The sequence below is a fragment of the Nyctereutes procyonoides genome, unplaced genomic scaffold, assembly GCF_905146905.1.
Source record: "Nyctereutes procyonoides isolate TBG_1078 unplaced genomic scaffold, NYPRO_anot_genome, whole genome shotgun sequence".
Lineage (NCBI taxonomy): Eukaryota > Metazoa > Chordata > Mammalia > Carnivora > Canidae > Nyctereutes > Nyctereutes procyonoides.
Genome location: NW_026575156.1, coordinates 965,424 through 980,298, shown reverse-complemented (window position 1 = coordinate 980,298; position 14,875 = coordinate 965,424). Strand labels below are relative to the sequence as shown.

At 38.0% G+C, this 14,875-nt stretch overlaps 1 pseudogene; it reads left to right on the top strand.

Annotated features, from left to right (window-relative positions):
- The window catches only part of LOC129502275 (TAR DNA-binding protein 43-like), a 172,745-nt pseudogene that overhangs the window by 76,742 nt on the left and 81,128 nt on the right, over positions 1-14,875 (top strand).

The window sequence follows — 14,875 nt, the reverse complement described above, 5'->3', positions numbered from 1 at the left end:
CTGGCCCTGGACTCTTGGGTCTTGGGAGGTTTTTGATGACATGCTTCAATTTCTCCCTGGTTATTGGCCTGTTCAGTTTCTATTCCTCCTGCCCAGTTTTGGTATTTGTGGCTTTCCAGGAATGCTCCATTTCTTCTAGATTGCCTAATTTATTGGCGTAGAGCTGTTCATAATATGTTTTTTAAAATCGTTTGTATTTTCCGTTGGTGTTGTAGTGATCTCTCCATCTCATTCATGATTTTATTAAATTTTGAGTCTTCTCTCTCTTCTTTTTAAATAAGGTTGGCTAATGGTTTATCTATCTTATTAATTCTTTCAAAGAACCAACTCCTGGTCTATGATCTGTTCCACAATTCTTCGGTCTCCAATTTCGTTGAGTTCTGCTCCGAATTTTTATTACTCTCTTCTTCTGCTGGGCGATCGGGTCCGATTGCTGCTTCTTCACTAGCTCCTTAAGTTGTACGGTTAGCTTTTGTATTGAGTTCTTTTCCAGTTTTTGAATGATGCTTTATTGCGATGTTTTCCCCTCAGGACTGATTTTGCAGCATCCAAAGATTTGAACAGTTGTAATCTTCATCTCATTATTTCCATGAATCTGTTTAATCTTCCTTAATTTCCTTGTTGACCCGTTATCTTTAGCAGATGGTCCTTAACCTCCTACGTGTTTGAGGTCCTTTCCAAACTTCTTCTTGTGATTTTGATTCAAATTCAAGGCTTATGGGTCTGAGAATATGCAGGGACATCCCCAATCTTTTGGTATCGTTTCAGACCCGATTTGTGACCCAGTATTGGTCTATTCATGGAAAAGTTCCATGTGCACTTGAGAAGAATGTGTATTCATTGAGTTTGATGTAAAGTTCGTAGATATCTGTGAAATCTATCTGTTCCATTGTAACATTTAAAGCTCTCGTTTCTTTGGAGATGTTGTGTTTAGAGACCTATCAAGGTAGAAGAGCTAGTTTGAAGTCACCAAGTATAAAGTGTATTATTATCAAAGTATTTCTTTACATTGGTAATAATGCGTTTAAGTATTTGCAGCTCCCCCATTCGGGGCAATATAAATGAGGATGTTAAGTCCTCTTGTGGATAGATTCCTTTAAGTATGATATAGTGTCCCCCTCCTTCGTCTCTCACTACTGTCTTCGGAGTGAATTTAGTTATCTGATATAAGGATGGCAAATCCCTGCTTTCTTTTGAGAACCATTTGAATGGTAAAATGGTTCTCCAACCTTTTAATTTTCAGTTGTAGGTCCTTCTGTCTAAAATGAGTCCTCTTGTAGACAGCAAATAGATGGGTCCCTGCTTTTTTATCCAGTCTGAAACCCTGCGCCTTTTGATGGGGTCATTAAAGCCCGTTCACGTTCAGAGTTATGATTGACAGATATGATTTTAGTGTCATCATGATATACTATTTAGTCCTTGTTTTTTTGTGGATTGTTCCACTGAACTATCTTCTTAAAGGGGAATTTTTAAGATCCCCCATAAAATTTCTTGCAGAGCTGGGTTAATGTCACATATTCTTTCAGTTCCTGCCTGTCTTGGGAAGCTCTTTATCTCTCCTTCCACTTTTGAATGAAGCCTGCTGGATAAAGTATCTTGGTTGCATGTTCTTCTCATTTAGGACCCCTGAATATATCCTGCCAGCCCTTTCTGTCCTGCCAGTCTCTGTGGAAGTCTGCTTGTACCCCTAATATTCTCCCCATGAAAGTCAGGACTCTTGTCTCTTGCTGCTTTAAGGATCTTCTCTTTATCTTTGGAATATGCAAGCTTCACTATTAGATGTCGAGGTGTTGAACGGTTTTTTATTGATTTTTAGGGGGGATCTCTCTATTTCCCTGGATCTGAATGCTGTTTCCCCTTCCAATTGGGAAAGTTTTTCAGCTAGGATTTTTGTTTCAAAACATCTTCCTGGCCCACTGACCCCTTTCGGCGCCCTCGGAACCCCAATAAACCGTAGATTTTCTTCCTTAGAGTGTCATTTATTTCCCTTAATTCGTCTTCCATGTTCTTTAATTGTTTATCTCTTTTTTCCTCAGTTTCCTCTTGCCATTAACTTGTTCTTCTAAGTCACTCACTCTTCTTGCCACTCGTTTAACCCTCGCCGTTAGGACTTCAAGTTTGGATTGCATCTCATTCAGTTGATTATTAATTTCTGCTGAGTTGGATATAATTCCCTGCAGTCATGAGTCTCGTGAGTCTTAATGCTTTTTTTCTAGACCACCATACTGTATAATAGTGCTTCTGAATTGGCTTTCTGACATTGAATTGTAATCCAGATTTTGTAGCTCTGTGGGAGAGAGGGCTGTTTCTGATTCTTTCTTTTGAGGTGAGGTTTCCTTCTAGTCATTTTGCTCATGCGGAGTGGCCCAAAACAAGTTGTATTGGGAACAATGAGAGAAAGAGCGAGAAGGAAATAAAAGAGAAAAAGGAACAACAGAAAAAGAAAATAAAAGGAAAGAAGAGAAGAAAAAGGAAAGAAAAAGAAAGAAAGGTGAAAAAAAAAGGGGTGGGGCAGCAATCAGAAATCAAAAAGAAAAGAGAAAAGAAAAGAAAAAAAAAAAAAAACACGGGAGTCTTTCTGTAGAGTTTAAGTCCCCTTGACTTCCCCTGGAACTGTCCGTCCACTGGTCCTTCGCTGGGGAGGGGCCTGTTGCGCTGATTTTCATGTGTTAGCACTTGTGTTAGCTGCTCTGCCCTGCCTGCTGCAGGGCTCAGCGGGGGTTGTTTACCCGTGAGGTCTCAGGAGGATCATCTGCAGTTGCTATGGCAACTCTGGAAGCATGGATTCAGCCTCCGCAGGAACTATGGGGCTCGGGGCTCTCGGCTCTCCGCCGCAGGGCCTGAGCGCCCGGGGCGGGGCCCGCTGGGTCTGCTCAGCTTCGGGGCAGGAGCTCCTTGCTGTCCTGGGCCCTCCGCCTCTGCCTGTCCCCGTGGGGAGCGCGGATCCTGGGCCTGTGTTCCCGGCGCCCTGTGCACCCGGGCCCTAGTGTTGTTGGATTGCGCTCCCGCCCCGCAGCTCCACCTCCCGATCCGCTCCCGAGCCCCTTCCGAGCTGCTCCGGCCCCCCGTGCGCGCTGCAGCCCATAGGGAGCACGCGCACTCTCCGGGCGCAGGTGTCTGTTATGTCCCAGGGAGCCCTAGGGCATCCCCGCTCTCCTGGTTCCTGCTCCAACTCCCTGCGAGCCCCTTGCGCCCGCCCTGGAAGGTTGTGCAGCTCCTGCTCCTCCCGGACTGGGGCTCTCCTGTCCTGGGACACTCGCCCCGGCCTCACCCGGCCTCCTCGCGGGCCTCCCCCTCGGAGCCTTTTGTTCCTTTATTTCTCTTTCCCCCGTCTTCCTACCTTATAGAAGCGCGAACCTTCTCACTGTAGCGATCCAGCTGTCTCTCTTACATCTCAGGCGAATTCGTAGATTTCTCAGGATGGTTTGAAGGTTATCTAGGTAATTTGTTGGGAGACAGGATGATTTGGGGACCCTACTCCTCCGCCATCTTGCCCCTCCTCCTCCTCATATTCCATTTCTTAATCACACAAATTATAACTTTCCCAGACATGCAATTTTTTCAGAAATCCCCAATGAGGGTGACATGTGAAACTTGATTAGACTCTATAACTACACCCATATAGGATTGGAGTGGAGATGAAAAAGTATAATCTTTATTATTTCAAAAACTCACACTTAATTTAGTCAATTAATGCTAGTCAATTTACTCAATTAACATTAATTAACAATTTATAACTGTCTTTGACAGGTTTGAATTTCTTATTTATTGAAAACCAGGGCTACCTAATTCCTGACTGACTTTAAAAATTAGCATATTCAGGGGAAATATAATCCTGAAAAACAAGTGATTGCTTTCATTTTGTCAGGAACTCTCTGCCATCTTTGAAAACATTCTAATAAATAAAACTTCAGAATAAAAAACTTGATTTTCAAAATGAATTTTATTGTAATTAAGATTTTTCCTTTTTTCTTAATTAATGAATACTGGCTGGGGCTCTTTTAGATTCCTTTAATCATGATAATGAAGAAGGTCCAGTACACCAAATAGCTGAGGCCAATCAAATGGATTTTATTAACTTTTAATGTTTTTACATTTTTTCTTGAATAGACCTCAGTTACACAGAAGAGAATTAATTATGATTTTTAGTTCATGCATACTGTCATTACTATTTCAATTGGAGCCCCTTTTATTTACCAGGTGGTTGGTTGATTTATTTTTAGTTATATAATGACCCACAGATGGGCTTACTATCCAACAAGAACATTGACAACTTGGGTAGGACAGAAATCATGGCTTTGCCAAGATATTCAACTAATATGAGGCAATGAAATACTGGATTTATTTTTGTTAGTATGGAAACCTCAAAAGAAAGCAAAGATAATTTTAGTTGGAGGGAGACTTCTCCTAGGTAATTTGCAAGCATCCCAGGCAGTCCTGTTTTGTTGTTATAGATAATCTGCATTCTGGGTAGGAATATGAAAGTTTCTGAAGGATCTTGCTTCAGAACAATGGACTGGTCACAGTCTATGACTTCCATCTGCTTTCCAGAACAACAACAATAAAAGAAGCAAAACAATTACTTGAGGGGTATTCTGACTTTCAAAACTGTTGGAGGAGTGTGATGAGTATCTCTGAAAATTTTCCTTTTTCAGGCAGTAGGTGGAGGCCATATCCTGTTCTTTATCTTCTCTGCAAAAGATTATTTATAATTTGAATAATTACTACCACACTGCTGCCAGCAGGTGATGTATAATATATCCCCCCCAAAAACTTAGGTAACATTTACTTGACCCCTGCCATAGACCCTATCTTTTTGTAGGAGTGCTGCTGTTACTTAATAATGATAATGCTTTACTATGGTCACATCTTTCTATCAGAGCACTGTTGTTACCCCCACCCCCACCCCCCACCGCCAAATGATGAGATTTTTGTTTCAGCCCCTGGCAGTAGTCCTAAGGGGAAAAAAAAGTTTAATTTCAGTTATAAACTATAATATGAAAAATGTAGAAAGTTTAGAGAGGCTCTGAAAAGAAAAAAAAAATCACCCCATATAGCAGCTGGAGTGAGATTGTTAAAACATAAGTCACATCATTTCCCTTTTCTTCTGGAGTGCTTCAGTGTTTTCTCATTTCTCAGACAATAAGCACTCAGTTCTGACAATGGCTTAAGAGGGCCACGATGATCTATTCTCTCTCTTGTATCTCTGACCTTATTCCTCTAACTCATCAACTTGCTCATTCTCCCCCAACCACACTGGCCTCTTCCACCACGTGGGATCTCACTGCAGAGACTCTGTACTTAATATTCCCTCTCCAGGCATGTGCTCATCTCGGGACATTTGTAAGTGCTGCTCCTTTGACCTGTTACACTCTACTCCCAGAAACCTGGCTGTTTTGATCATTCTGTCACTGTCTTTATACCAAGGTACTCAAATGTTACTTTGTCAAGAAGGCCTAGCCTACAGCTCTATTTAAAATTTCAGTCCCATCTCTATGCCCTACAAATACAAATTATCTAGCTATTATCTTTATCTACTTTAATTTTCTTCTAAAATGCATTCCCTTCTAATATAAAACATAACTGACTTATTTGTTCTGTTTATGGTCTTTTTCCAACATAGTGTGAGAAGCCGGGACTTCGAGGTGTCCCCAGTGTGCAGAGAAGTCAGGTCACATAGTTTCTATTCAATAAACATGCAACTAACACTGTTTATATTTTATTGTTTTAGTATTATCTTCTGGGACTTTTTCCTGCCATTTGCATTGTTATTTCTTATCTTTCAGTGAGTTGTGTGTTATCTAGTTCTCCATAAACTGCATCAGATAGGAACACATGTCAGATTTGACAAGATTTCAAGTAACCTTTATCTATTTAGGAAGCATTTGGAAGTCTGATATTCTCTGGCCTGTGGGCTCATTGTCTGACAACTTCTCTCATATTTGGCAGCATGAGGAGCAACAATTCCATAACCGACACCACTCTTAATCCCCCACTCATCATAACTAATGTTGTTAGCCTGCCTGTCTGATCCTTGGGCATTGGCATCCCAATTTTCTTGCCTATAAAGGAAGTCAATTTATTGTCTGCCTGCTTTGTTGGGCCATGACACCATGCAGGGTTTCTTCTGGTACTGCATCTGATGCCTGATAGTGAACAAATTGGGTTGGATCCTGACTAGCTACACATCTGAAACTGTTACAGTTTTTACTGCTCCAATCCTAAAGTCACCTCTTTCAACTTAGGTTTTTATCTAAAATCAGTGCTTTGAACATTTTAGAATATGCTGTGTTGTTAACATGATTTTTTTTAAATGAAAGCAAAAGAAAAAAAATATGTGTTTTGATAGAATTTAAGTTTGCATCTCTTATGGATAAAACCCTACTAAGAATCTTTGACTGTGATTTGGAAAGATCTGAGTCTCTGAGGCCAAGATCAGGGCTGTGATATAGACTGTGGATATCTCCAAAAAGCCAGAATATAGAGGTAACATTGAAAGGACAATAGTGTTTTCTCCAGAGGGAAGCATATACTACCAAAAGGAGGATTATCACAGCTGCACTAATCTGCTTTCTCTATATTTTTTTTTCACTCTGTGTCTCCTGGAATTATGCTAGTGCAGAGCTTTACTGACATTACATCCAATGAGTGGGGAGAGGAATCTCCCTCCATTAGGTCTTAAATGATGAAGACATTTTTGAGATAAGGGGCTGTACAAGTCTAGTCTGTCTGATAATAGAAGGTAAATTACCTCCTTGACGGAAAAGCTTTCAATCATTTAGGATAAATTCTCTCTCCATGGCCATGAATTTGCCCATAAAAATAGGAGAGAATATAAGACTCTCTACATCATACAAAAGCATTACCTTTATCTTTGTTTTTTATCTTTTAAATCTTTGTTTAAAGATTACATGGATTAGAAAAAACTTCTGAGCTTTTACCCCTGACTCTTGAGGGATATATGCAGACAAAAGTGAGATCAATGAATAATAAACTCAAAAGTTGCTTCAAAGCTTCAAAGTATCAAAATATGGAACAGTCGCATGGGGATATAATGTTAAATGGACCAAATTACTTAATGATCCTCTCAACACATGCTTGTGTAATTCAGATTTGCTCCAGTAGCTCTTCATAGTTTATACAGCATACAGAGTCTTAATCTCTTCATTACATCATCAGCATTCTAGATAATGAGGTTTTGACATATTTAAAAGGAGGTAAATCTAATGAAGAAATCATATACACAAGTCAAATTATATTTAAGATGTTTTCCTACTTATCACTAGAATTAAAGGTGTAATTTAATATGGATTTTTGATTAAAAACAGATGGCTCACATCTGTTCCCCAAATGGGAAAAAAAAAAAAAAGCATTTTAGCTGAAAAGTGTAAGTCACTGAAGTAATATCTGATGAGGAAGATATACTCAATATAGTTTGGTTCTGTCACCATAGATAGGTTCTGATATCTACTTTAATTTTCTTCTAAAATGCATTCCCTTCTAATATAAAACATAACTGACTTATTTGTTCTGTTTATGGTCTTTTTCCAACATAGTGTGAGAAGCCGGGACTTCAAGGTGTCCCCAGTGTGCAGAGAAGTCAGGTCACATAGTTTCTATTCAATAAACATGCAACTAACACTGTTTATATTTTATTGTTTTAGTATTATCTTCTGGGACTTTTTCAGAGTCCCATTCTCTCATTCAGAGAGTAACTAGAATAAAAATAAGTACATGTGTAGAACAATATATTCACAGGAATTAACCCAATTTGTAAGATGTTCCAGAGGTCAGATGTGTGAACTTTCAGGCAATGCCATCTTGTCCAGACATGCATGGGAACTTCCTAGACTGAAGCCTGCTAAGAAACCTAGAAGAAGAGGTTGACAAATTTGAGGCGAAGGTGATATGGACAAAGAGATTTTCAATTAGCTTTTTGGGAATGAAGTTCTTTAGGAGACAGAGTCTAAGGTGGAACCTATGATTCCTGCCTCCTGGTAGTCACATCTTTATGCTACCACTTCCTCTTGAGTGTGGCAGGGTTGTGACTTGCTTCAATACAATAGAATATGGCAAAGGCGATAGCGTATATGTTATTACATGTACATGATTATGTTGCATGTAACTGCAATACCCATACTGGGAAGAAACTCTTCCTTGCTGGTCTGGAAGAAGCAAGTTGCTATATCCATATCAAAAGGCAAGGAATTGGGCAGCCTGGTGGCTCAGCGGTTTAGTACCGCCTTCAGCCCAGGGCGTGATCCTGGGGACCCGGGGTAGAGTCCCATGTCAGGCTCCCTGCATGGAGCCTGCTTCTCCCTCTGCCTGTCTCTCTCTCTCTCTCTCTCTCTCTCTCTCTCTCTCTCTCCCCTCTCTGTGTATTCTAATGAATAAATAAATAAAATCTTAAAAAAAAAAAGGCAAGGAACTGAGGGTGGCCAAAAATCAGCAAGAAAAGTTGGATCTCAGTCCACTAGCTCAAAAAGAAGTGAATTTTGTAAACAATCACGTGTTTATTTTTATTTTTATTTTTTTCACATGTGTTTAGAAGTAGGTTTCTCCCCAATCAGAATTTATAAGAGACTGCAGATTGCAGACTTGGCCATCACTGTGACTGCTTGTTTAAGGTCCTAAAGCAGAGTATATATCTAAACAAAGATAAGACTCCTGACCTGCAGAAAGCATGAAACAAAAAACAGGTGTTATTTTAAGCTTCTAAATTTATGGCAGTATTATTACGTTGCAATGCAGAGCTAATACACCGGTTTTTGACTCTACACTTCATAAGATATTCCTTCTCAATAAAGAAAGGCAAAACACAGGATCACGTCCTGGGCCCAAGGCAAGTGCTCAACCGCTTAAGCCACCCAGGCGTCCCGGTTCAATTTGATAATACATCAAGGATGGAGAAAATGCTTAGGAAGTATTCCTGTGCTCTGTAGAGATTATGAGTGCAACATTTTGGTAGGATGCTAAGATATTTTAGGAACCCAATGAGCATTGTTCTTCTAACTAAGAGGCCACATTAGTTTTAGAAGACAGCACCTTGAAACAGAGATAGTCATATGAGCAAGAATATGTTCCAAAAGTATAATTAATATCATAATCTTAGATTGGAGGCAAGCACCAGCTATGTCAATTGTAACAATGAAAATTCTTATTTGGAAATTATTAAAATATAGGGTATAATAATTAAGCTATAGATATATAAGAAAATGAACATTAATTTATCATACATTTATCCATTATAAATTTTTTGAATTGTTGCTATAATTTATCTGTTCCATTTAAGTTACAGTATCTGCAAATTATTTTCTAGAATGTAGAATCAATTACAAATATGCTTTCTCAAATATATGCTAATATGGTTTTTTTAAGTCAGGTTAAGGATTCAGTAAGCAATTGTATAAAAATAAGAATTTTCTATATTGCCTTTTAACTTACTAAGTTCTTATTTAACCCATTTCTTTATGGAAATCTCAAGTCCGTAAGGTACAATATATCATTTTCTTCATTATTTTATTTTCACATTCTCCTTTATAGAGAATACCTACAGATAATAGATTGATGTACATGTTATCATCGGTGTAATTTCATAACTCTCAGCAGATAAGCATTAAAGGGTTTTCCTCTAAAAAGGCAGATGGCAGCATGGTAGATAAGTGTAAATTATTCTATAAGAATTATACTGTGGTGGAAACTAAGAAAGAAAGAAAGTGACCAATAAATTTGTTGAGAAGACAAGAAAAACGAAGATTGAATTTTAAAAATCAGAAGTTCTATATTACTACAGTATTGACCAAACTATATTTTTTGAATTACCATTCAACACAACTGGTCAAACTACACAAGAGGAAAGATAAAAAGTCCTGCAGAGATCGCAGGTGACAACTCAGTGCACAAATTCCTAATCAAATCACCACCATCTGCCTAACTTATGATCAAATCTGCTTTGGCATTTGGCTTTTATCTCCTCAAGGATATTAGCCTTAATGCACAGATACCTTAAATAGAAAAGAATAATGGATTTGAAAATGGAAAAGAATAGCATGACCCATGGAGAATAAGAATCAAGAGCTATGTTTATTATTATTATAAACTCTTTTTGCATGTGTTTGTGACTCTCTCCCAAGACTTAACTGATTGCATACAGGGTAGGGATGATGTTCTGCATTCGGACTCCTCTGCATTAACTGTCAGCCTATAATTGATAAGTGTTAATTAACTGACTCACTTGCTAAATACTGACTGGAAAGCACAAGGAGTAATCTTGAGAGCCTGGAAGTATTTATTTCTAGAGTATACACAGGGTACTCCCTTGTTTCCTACTCCTCCCCAAAATACAGCTAATCTGTGTATTTAAAAGTCTATTATGTTTCTTATCTTGTTTAAAAATTCTTGTACCTGGATAGGGGAAGTATGCTGAAATGCATACATGTGAGTAGTATAATGGATCTGTAGAGATCCATGATATTGTAGTTCATTTTGACATGAATAGACCCTGAAATACAGATACTCTTAAACCTTATATGCTATTTAATGCTTTTAAAATTATATAACAGAACCAACTTAATATGCTTCATAGAAGCTTAAAGCAGGGATACTTGGTAATTTAGGGAGAAAACTGGAACCAAGCACTCTAAAGCACTTGACCTTTCTCTTTTCTCCCTGTTTTCCTACTTATTTCTTTATTTATTTTCCCTTCTAGAATTTTCTTTGCGGGACACCTGGTGGCTCAGTGATTGAGTGTCTGCCTTCCGTTCAGGGCACGATCCCACAGTTTGGGGATTGAGTCCCACATTGGGCTCCCTGCACGGAGCCTGCTTCTCCCTCTGCCTATGTCTCTGCCTTCTCTCTGTGTCTCTCATGAATAAATAGATAAAATCTAAAAAAAAAAAAAAAAGAAAGAAAGAAAGAAAAAAAAAGAAAGAAAGAAAGAAAAAATAATTTTCTTTGCTTCTCTAGGCCCCATCACAAATATATTTGTCTATATCAATACTGAGGTTATGCATTATAATTCCAGCCTTGTTGAACTGGCTAATTGATTCTAATTGCAAACTCAGGGAAATATAGGACAGTGAACCAAGTTGGAAAGGTGTCCATTGCTGGTTTGACCAGAGATGGCCAAGAGAATGAGCCAAGGTGGAACATAAGGGCTCATAGGAAATTTCCAAAGAAAGAAGCAGACCGACTATACTGTAATCTTAGAATGAATCTTAGAATGTGACCTTAGGGGCACCTGGGTGGCTCAGTCAGTTAAGTGTCTGCCTTCAGCTCAGATCATGATCCCGGGACCTGAGGCTGAGCCCTGAGTCAGGCTCCCTGTTCAGTAAGGAGTCTGCTCTCTCTCTCTTTCCAGCTCAAACTCTCTCTCCTTATCTCTGTCTGTCTCTTTCAAATAAATAAAACCTTTTTAAAAAAATGTGATCTTAAATGAATCAAGAAATATCACTCCACTGTCAAAGTTTTAAAACTTTGAGTACTTACATCACTGTGTCTTTTGTCTTGAACTCAACAATGTATTTTCTCCAAGAAAGGTCCCTGACTTTTGGCCTCCTCATTTCCATATCCACAAATGAGACAGGTGAGAGGCAACTGCCAAGGCAAGTTTTATCTGAGCTAAAATTAGTGGTTAAAATTAGCAGTGGAATCCCCTGCTTCCATTATCTTTTCATTTCATAAATTGTACATTTAAGAAAAGGAATTCATAAAGAGGTTTACATAAAAGTAACATAAATGAAATGGACAATGTAGAGGAAGGGTCATATAATTCTAGATACTGTTTTTTTTTTTAGACACTGCTTTTTCTTTTGTCAATTTAAAGAAAGGTAATAAGTATTTAAATCAATTTTCATTTGTTTTCAAAATTCTCAATCACTAAAACTGAGAATAATCTATGTTATTTCAGATATTTAATGTCAACTAGCAAAAGATATGAAACACATCTACTACCAGCGGTATGCTAGATCCAGCATGTGCTGGATAATGAGAGCTAGTCTTACAAGTTGGTTGTTAAATACAGCTGTTCTTGAAAGTTAAATTACATAAACTTGCATGAATTATTTTTAAAGGTTAATAAATCTTAAAAACTACATCATAATTATTTTACTGTGTTATCGTACATGCTCTTGATGTTATTTTATCTATTTCATCTATATGGGAGAAATAAATAATAGTGTACTACAACACACCTCTTCTGAATTTTGCACTCAGCTTAACATCTCATTATTACCTTAAAAAGTGATCATGGTGGTGGGGAGGATTGATATTAAGACCATAGCAATGGGCAAATGGTACAATCTGGGTTTTTTGTTGTTGTTGTTGTTTACCAAGCTTATTGTTAAACATTTATCAACTTAATGTATATTACTCTCTAGAGATATGAATTATATATTTTGAGATTTCACATCACAGTTCTCTGGAGATAGAGGGATAAACTGAAAATCCCAAAGAATATACTCGAGGAAAAACCTCAGTTGGGAAAAATGACTCGTTTTGCTTTGTTTCTTTTGCTTGAAAATGTTGGTACCTTTGGTTTTCTGAGTTTTCAGTGCAGTGTTATGAGAAATGTAGAACAGTTGCTTGAGCCAGGTTAATATTTATTGGAGGCTTGAGCTGGGATACAAGCAAGAAAGATCTGACTGAATATTCATTTTGATCTGGGAATTTGTAGGCTGTACAATTAAAATAGATCCAGGGACTGGAAGATCAAGAGAATTTGGATTTATGCTTTGCAAAGATGCTGTTTATGTTGATAAGATTTTGGAATGAAAACAACACAAACTAGATGGCAAATTGATAGACACCCCCCAAAGAAAAGAACCCCCCAAAAAGAGGTTTTTGTGGGTAGATTGAACCCACAATTGTTCTAAAGAACAATTAAAGAATATTGAGGAGACTTTGGAGAGATTGAAATATTGAACTTTCCTTGGATACAAAAACAAGAGAAGATAATTTTGTTTTATCACATGTACAAATGAAGAGCCCGTAAAGATATTGTTAGGAGATATCATCTGACCACTGGTTATTATATGTATGTGATGAATCACCAAATTCTACTTGTGAAACAATATTACACTATATGTTAAATAACTAGAATTTAAATAAAAACTTGAAATAAATAAATAAATAAATAAATAAATAAATAAATAATAAATAAATGCAGATCTCATAAAATTGGTCCTATGAAGTGTGAAATCAAAGTTTCACAACCCAAAGAGGTAGATAGGCAGCAACAGCAACAATAAGAAGGTGGAAGAAGTACTGCAGTTGGTGGACAGGGTGATCCTAGAGGTTGTAGACCAAAACAGTTCAGGGCCAAAACTGGAACAAAGGATTTAAAAACTATTATGACCAAGAATATGGAAATTGCAATAGTGGTTATGATGGTGATCAGAACTATAGTGGCTATGACGGCTGTGATTTTACTGCATAAAACTACGGGAACTATGAATAAGGACAGAGATACGTAGACTCCAGTGGCCAACGGAACACTTATGTCAGGGTATCTTGAGAGGGTGGCAATCACCCAAAACAATTACCAGGAGGACTTTGGAGAAAACAGGAGGAGACTTCTGAAGTCTCCCATCTTGCAGGATGACATGGAAGATTGGTCTTTTGTTGATGTAACATCATTATTTTGTAAAAGACTTTGTAGTGTACAAGACACAGCTGTGGGGCACCTGGGTAGCTCAACGGTTGAGCATTTGCCTTTGGCACAGGTCTTGACCCCAGAGTCCTGGGATCCAGTCCTGCATCAGGCTTTCCACAGGGAGCCTGCTTCTCCCTCGTCTATGTCTCTGTTTCTTTCTGTGTGTCTCTCATGAATAAATAAATAAAATCTTAAAAAAAACAAAGACTCAGCTGTGTCTAATGGTCCATTAGTGGTCTTTGTTTTTACTTTGTCTTTAGTTATCTGTGTTATGACTCAATTTGGATTTGTTTATACAAATTTTGTTTGTATGATTTTATGTTAAACCTCAAATACATGCTTCCTTATATGAGCATTTTTCTGTGTCAGGTACTAAATACTTCTGTAAAAATAGAATTTTATTTATTTATTTATTTACAAACATTTTATTTATTTATGAAAGGAGAGGGAGAGCAAGCATGAGTCGGGGAAGGGGCAGGAGAGAGAAAGGTGCAGACTCCCTACTGAGCAGGGAGCCTGATGCAAGGCTCCATGTGGGATGCAATCCCAGGACCCTGGGATCATGACCTGAGCTGAAGGCAGATACTTAACTGACTGAGCCACTCAGGCTCCCCCTATAAAAATGTAATTTTAAATAAGCAATATCTAAGGCAAATTTATTTTGTAGGGAGTATGGACCCATATGGAGAAACTATAGCCCTTTATAAATAACTAGCTATAGCGTCACCCTGTTGCCCATTTTTGTTAGATGTGTTCTGTTAACTGAGGTGTCCACCATATTAATGTTTCTTCACTGTGTATCTGGAGACCTTGTCATAGTGTTGTCATTAGTGAAAGGTTTCTAGCAGACTTCGAATCTTCTGGATTATATTTTGAAGTGAACCTTTTTAGCACAAAGAATGTTGTTAGCTCCTTTCATGAATAGAAAACACTACTTTGTTCCTGCCTCTGGAAAGCCATTTGTTATGAAATGCTAAATCAGACTTAATCAGTGGTCTGCTAGAAAGAGCTTCGGCTAATCATAATACCATGGCTTTAATTGTTCTCTTGATAAAAATGTCCAGATATTCTCAAGGAAAAGGCACTATTAAAGTGTGTGTAGGAGTTACAGATTAAGGGTACCAAAAATAGTTACATTTTAACAAGGATTTTGGCAGATAGGTATGAGGTTGTTAAAATTTGAGCAAAAATTAGGTACAGATATTTGAAGCAGTGGCTGAGGAA